The sequence below is a fragment of the Haliotis rubra genome, unplaced genomic scaffold (genome assembly GCF_003918875.1).
Source record: "Haliotis rubra isolate DU_JTF1 unplaced genomic scaffold, ASM391887v1 Scf1201, whole genome shotgun sequence".
NCBI classification, from domain to species: domain Eukaryota; kingdom Metazoa; phylum Mollusca; class Gastropoda; order Lepetellida; family Haliotidae; genus Haliotis; species Haliotis rubra.
In genome coordinates this window covers 249,192-256,380 of record NW_025765117.1, presented here as the reverse complement: position 1 = coordinate 256,380, position 7,189 = coordinate 249,192, and the positions used below count along the sequence as shown (strand labels likewise).

Genomic DNA, 7,189 nt, shown 5'->3' with positions numbered 1-7,189 from the left:
TGTTTTAAAGTTATGAATAAAGAAAACAGCAACAAAGAAAAGACAACCACACTCCCGAAAAATAATAAAATGTACACAAATGTATAAAACGAAACAAGAAGTCCATCCCATCACACATTTCCCACAAACCAAAAAGAAACACAACATAAAACAAAATGAATAAAAAGAAAATTTTACTTTATACAGTGTATGAAATAAGGTGCCTGTCCGACCGCCCGAGACGGGCTAGATTTCTGATGGACGGTCTAAAGTTACAGCTAGACAGCCCGATTGTCTGGTAAAATCTGAGTAAATTCACCATATCTTGGTGTCTGGTATGGTTAAATCCATTTTGTGCTGGTAACATTTAGAAGTTACCAGCCTTGATGTCTGGCTTGGTTTTGGCTTATTTCATACGCTGCTTTATAGGTTAACAGATATCTGGTTGTTGCATATCAGAAATCCCTCGCTACTATAACCATTCATGTGTACTGGCAAAATGGAAGTAGCTGCAATAATCTTTTACCATTTTAAATTATGAGTTTTCAGTAAAAAGCACTTAATTTATCGATTGGTTATATTAGTTTGATTCATATTTTCGTGAGGTGGCAAAACGTCAGATGAAAATGGCAGGTGGTGCGGATTAAATTTCATGGCAAGGAAATGTGACTGCACCGGCTAAAATCGCATATTCTCGCGAGAACATAAAGAAATCATGGCGATGTTAGGAGTGAGTTAACTTACTGATCAATGACATTGTAACTGTGTCGTGACTCTGTTATACCATTGTTTATCGAACTCCGTTAATTATCTTATTCTTACTCATCAATGCTTTTATTCTGGATCTTATTTTATCGAAATATGAAGCTGTGTATTTTCTAAACGTGACCATGCCGATTCAGTAAATTTGATGTTTTGACTGATTGTGAAATATAGGATGTGAATATATTGTCTTGTTATAGCTATGACAGCCACCACATGTCAGAATAATTAATGTCAGCCGTTCTATTATTTGCATGATAATCCACAATTATAATATTTTGATCAAGAGGACCAGAATGATTAGATCTATGATTGTCTAAAATATGGCTTAGTCATTGACAAATATGATTGTTTTGTATTTGCTCAGTAATCATGTACCTATGTATTTGGAAAATTATATGAACAATCATTATGTTATTGTACAAAACTTATTACCAAATATTGTTGTTACTTAAAACAATCGGGTTATCGAAAAACTGTTTTAGTGATGACATGAACTTGGGCTTCAAGCTTTGTAGCGATTTAATGGCATGTATGTTTTTGGGTAAGGTTATCAACCAGTAACCTTGGTCATCACTTGTGTATAGATATAGATGTTCATGTTCTTACTTATTTTGTAATTAGTACTTAATCCTAACCTGATACCCCGCTTGATTATAAGGTGCTTCGTAATCCTTCCCTACGATTCTTACATGATACTGTTTACCATGATATTGTTTCTGTTTTGTTTAGTCCTTTCTATTGTTCTGGTATTCTATGATTTATGATTTGAATTTACTCCCTGTTTGCTCAGACAGGAGGTGTGACTGTTATGTATACTGCTGTGTGTACTAGACTGAACTCTTCTTCTTTTCTGTACATTTTAGGCTCAGTCTGTGAATGTAGCATCTGTCTGATCTTGTGTGACTATTGTTTGTTCTTTTCAGTGTACCAGACTGAAAGCTTGACATTATTTTCCAGCCAGGGTTTGATTGTCAAACATGGGAACAATCTATGAAGCCCATTTCTGGTGTCCCCTGCTGTGATATTACTTCAATATTGCTCCAAGCAGCATAAACCTAAACTCATTCATCACACAACTGAAAACAAATTGGAAGCAGATTTGGGCTTTAAGGAGAAGCTAAAATAGCTGATTGTACTAGTTGTAGCCGTGTACCTTGTGCATGTGATACACATATCTGTGTACTTCCACATGACATTGACCCCTGTGAAGATCTGTGATAGAATTGATCTCCAGCAACCCATCCTTGTTGTAAGAGCTGATTCATATGATTGGGTCATTCTATAGCAGTTGCAGGGGCGCTGGGGTAGCCTAGTGGTCAAAGCGTTCGCTCGTCACGCTGAACATCTGGGTTCGATTCCCTACATCGGTACAATGTGTTAGGCCCATTTCTGGTGCCCCCCACCGTGATATTACTGGAATATTGCTAAAAAGCGGTGTAAAATCATACTCACTCACTATAGCAGTTGCATAGATGATGTTCAGTGACTCGGGTACAGGACTGTCTCGACCATACTCTGTAATATTCAGGCCACCATCTGGAATATGTTTTAGTTCAGTATTTAACAACAAACAAATGAAACTTGATGTAGGTTAATGTTCATCATTGTTAGCATGATTGGTGATTGCTATCTGAGGTATATAAATTATAATCTCTGTACAGACTAGTGCAGGCTAGTGTAGGACATTAAGCAAAGGGCCAGGAGAATGTGAAATCCTTCTGGAATTGGATTTTATTTGTAAGGTCATTATTTCCCACCAGGACAATTTAGAGTTGCATTCAGTCTGCACTTAATGCTACAGTATTAACAAGTATAGCAAAGCATTAAAGCCCTGATCTCTTTGTTGATCCTGTTAACATGGTTCTAAGTGAAACACAAATTAGCCTTGATAAGTACAAACTGTAATTATTTTGACTGGAATATTTACTGTAGATATGGACTTAGGTCTTGACCTCAGAACACCAAGATTAATCCTAACTTTGTTTCAAGGTGTCATATGTTAAGGGTTTGTGTCATTGCATTATGGATGTTATTATTATTATTGATATTTATGTAGCGCATATCCACGCGACTAGTGCATGCTCAAGGCGCTGGTATTTTCATCCCTTGATCATTGGATGTGAATCTCAACGGCACATCTTATTATCAATCTCAACTCCCTGGGATCATACAATTTTGCTGCCACAAGGTGCACCAAGTTATTAAGGCCTTCCCATCCTTACGAGGTACCCATTCACAGCTGGGTGGACTTGGACACATAGTCATAGTATTTTGTCCAAGTTTACTGCACGCTGCTGTACCCACAACTAGGTGTTTATGCTGTATTCATGTGGCCACCATCTGGTCATATACTGTACACTAGGGGTTGTGACAACACTGAAAGAGTCTGCACACAAAGTTGACTCCAAGGTTTTACACCCAGTCACAGGTGGGCTTCATCCCGCACCTCATGCCTGCTGGGTCTGGTGCCTTAGCTAGCTTCGCCACCACGCCCACCATGGATGTGGACTATGTCACCCTTTATAATAAATATGTTCAGGACACCAGCCTATGAAGCAATTGTAGTGGTACAACTGTCATAAGTGTCTGTTATCGTTAAAGTGTGGGAGTTATGATTGTCTTAGTGCTACAATCACTTTGGGGGATGGGACCCAGGACTATCATGGGTAACAACAACTGACATGCAGTGAAACCCTGTAAATCCAGACAGTAGTGTGCACATTGGTTTGATACAGTTTAGCACATGTCTATGTTAAGGATTGCAATGTCATTAATAGGAGTAACCATTTCCAGCTATGGCTGCCAGGTGAATGGGCCATTGTTGACAAGTTTTCTACAGATATCTCAGGTGCATTGCGCTTTACAAAAATGTCAACATATGACGGCAGAATGGTACACTGATGTCCCCACATGTTGGCTTGAAATTTGTTAAAAGTAATCCACGACTGACTGACTGACTGACTGACTCACTCACTCACCACCATTACAATGGAAATAAGAATACTGAACAATAGAAATAACTACGCAGAGATGAAACCACGTTTCCCTGTAGAATCTGAGGAAAGGATTATGACACACGGATAATGATGCACCTTATGCTCAGCTGGGTATGACTTTCTGAAGCTGCATTAAACTCGACTCATTCGCTTCACTTGTTTGTTTTACTCATTTATTTCACTGGTTCCTGTGCCCACTCGCTGATGATAGAGTTTTCGCTTTCAGCAACAAGGGCAGTGTAAGTTTGAGGACAAATGGCCAAGTATGCGGCCGACCGTCCTCAAGCTGCTTCGACAAGAGGCCGTCACACGTGATGAGTGGCATGGACTCTTCTGGTAAGTCACATGCTTCCTGTTTCCCAGCATTCCTCAACATTGGCGGAGTGGACAGCAGTCATTTTCAGTAACTTGATAGTTAAAATAGAATATAATATTGTAGATGTGATGTTAAAGTCACCCTCTCTCCGCCATAAATGTATTTCCAGGACAGAATACACCCCAATTCTATGAGTTTAGAGTCAACCAGCCCAGGGACACACATTCCAAGAGCAGATTATGAAAAATATTATTATTTTGTACAAAATTTGCATTTCCATTTAACATCTTTATTGGTACAATGTGTTAAGGCCATTGCTGGTGTCCCTGCCATGATATTGCTGGAATAATGCTAAACGCTGGCATAAAAGCTAAACTCACTCACTTACTCAACATCATTAAAATATGATCAGAGATATTCTAAGATTGAATTTTAAAATTTCATTCAAAACAGCAACGTTGAGCTTATTCTTTATTGGTCCTGTTATCAGTGAAATGCAAGTCACTTCCAGGAGAAGACAACTGTAACACATGTTATAGTTGGAGTTACACTTTTCAGTAAAGTACAGATTCTAGTACTTTTGTTAGGTTGAGTCCCACAGAGTCAGACACCTAATCACCAGCACTCTGGGGTCAGCCATCTAGCCCACTCAGGTTTCCATTTCTTAGTGTTGGAGGCACATTATCATATTCCCCGTGACGTGCTAATTCTTACCAAAATATTGCTGAATGTCCTAAGCCTGACAGTTGATAGACCCAGGTAGCTTTTGTGTGTAAGACTACAGGGTAGACACTGTAGTATACTCTTCTGTTTGTTCAGGGCCGTACATTCTGTATGTATGTGGGATGAGAAAGACGGACCACCAAAATCTACCAAGCACTACAGGATGACATTCTGGACTTCATCAAACAGGCACAAACAGTAAGTACCTCTGACCTCTGGAAAACTGCTGAGTCTAACAAATACTTCAGACCTCAACATCCTATTGACAGTGTGTGTGCTGTAGTTATGAACCCGCATCCTAGAATTCTCTCATTCATCTATTCTTCTTGTTTGCAGCGTGTGCTTCAACACAAGGAAGATTCAGCCTTGTTGCGAGCATATACATCGCGGAGTGGGGCAAGTTCTTCACTCAATGTAACTACCTGCCCAAGCCATTCAACCAGCTAGAGGCCAACCTACTAGGGAAATTACACAGCAGCATGCCCAAGAAGGCACAAGGAGGCGAGGAGAGCCTTGTTAGGAAGGTAGGTCGTTCTGGAAAACCACTTAGTCTAGCAATGAAGGCAGGTCCTTCTGGGGAACCACTGAATCTAGCAATGGAGGCAGGCCCTTCTGGGGAACCACTAAGTCTAGCAATGGAGGCAGGCCCTTCTGGGGAACCACTTAGTCTAGCAATGAAGGCAGGTCCTTCTGGGGAACCCCTGAGTCTAGCAATGAAGGCAGGCCCTTCTGGGGAACCACTAAGTCTAGCAATGGAGGCAGGCCCTTCTGGGGAACCACTTAGTCTAGCAATGAAGGAAGGTCCTTCTGGGGAACCCCTGAGTCCAATGAAGGCAGGCCCCTTCTGGGGAACCACTAGCAGCAATGAAGGCAGGCCCTTCTGGGGAACCACTGAAGTCTAGCAATGAAGGCAGGCCCTTCTGGGGAACCACTGAGTCTAGCAATGGAGGCAGGTCCTTCTGGGGAACCACTTAGTCTAGCAATGGAAGGCAGGTCCCAGGGGAACCCTTCTGGGGAACCACTGAGTCTAGCAATGGAGGCAGGTCCTTCAGGGGAACCACTGGAACTACAATGAAGAAGCCCTTCTGGGGAACCACTGAGTCTAGCAATGGAGGCAGGTCCTCTAGGGAACCACTGAGTGAAGCAATGAAGGCAGGCCCTTCTGGGGAACCACTGAGTCTAGCAATGGAGGCAGGTCCTTCTGGGGAACCACTGAGTCTAGCAATGACAGGTCCTTCTGGGGAACCACTGAGTCTAGGGAACAATGAAGGCAGGTCCTGGGAACCACTAAGTCTGAAGGCAGGTCCTTCTGGGGAACCACTGAGTCTAGCAATGAAGGCAATGGGGAGGCTAGGCCCTTCTGGGGAAGGCCACCACTGAGTCTAGCAATGGAGGCAGGTCCTTCTGGGAACCACTGAGTCTAGCAATGAAGGCAGGTCCTCCTGGCCACTGAGTCTAGCAGGGCAAGCCCTTCTTCTGGCAATGAAGGCAGGCCCTTCTGGGGAACCACTGAGTCTAGCAATGGAGGCAGGTCCTTCTGGGAACCACCTAGCAATGAAGGCAAGCCCTGGGGAACCACTGAGTCTAGCAATGTTCTGGGGAACCACTGAGTCTAGCAATGGCAGGCCCTCTGGGAACCACTGGGAGTTCTGGGTGAACCAACCATCAATGAAGGCAGGCCCTTCTGGGGAACCACTGCTCAAGTGGAGGCAGGCTCCTTCTGGGGAACCACTGAGTCTAGCAATGGAGACAGGTCCTTCTGGGGAACCACTAAGTCTATCAATGAAGGCAGGCCCTTCTGGGGAACCACTAAGTCTAGCAATGAAGGCAGGCCCTTCTGGGGAACCACTGAGTCTAGCAATGGAGGCAGGTCCTTCTGGGGAACCACTGAGTCTAGCAATGAAGGCAAGCCCTTCTGGGGAACCACTGAGTCTAGCAATGGAGGCAGGTCCTTCTGGGAAACCCCAGAGTCTAGTTATATATGCTGGTTATCCTGGGGAACTACATAGCAGCATGCCCCTCCAGGATCTCAGTGATTTTAATACCTGACCTTGGTCATGGGTCCTCTGACAATTCTTGGTCAAGACAGGTGTGTGACATGATGCATGTGTTTCAGCTGATGCTTGACAGCTGGAATCTGAGTATCTTCTCCAACATCAAGCAGCGCCTGCAGGACAGTGCCATGAAACTAGTTCATGCAGAGAGGAATGGAGAAGCCGCTCGACTCACAGCTTGTTATAGGTGTCCGAGAGTCATATGGTAAAGTGCTTTAGCTAGAATCGTGCGTGCCTTACAAAATGATAACACTGAAACACATTCAAGTCTAAATGATTATTAGTTAGCATTTCCATTTTAAAAACGTCCCTTACTGTATTCACAAATTGTATTTACAACTATCTATTTAACTGTG

General features: G+C 42.9%; 1 long non-coding RNA gene across 1 annotated transcript; it reads left to right on the top strand.

The window, feature by feature from the left end:
• The first annotated feature begins 669 nt into the window (after positions 1–669).
• LOC124263923 lies at positions 670–4,954 on the top strand. The gene is made up of 3 exons (XR_006894987.1): positions 670–709; positions 3,967–4,076; positions 4,876–4,954. It is a non-coding gene; the product is annotated as an uncharacterized LOC124263923 (long non-coding RNA).
• Positions 4,955–7,189: the final 2,235 nt, after the last annotated feature.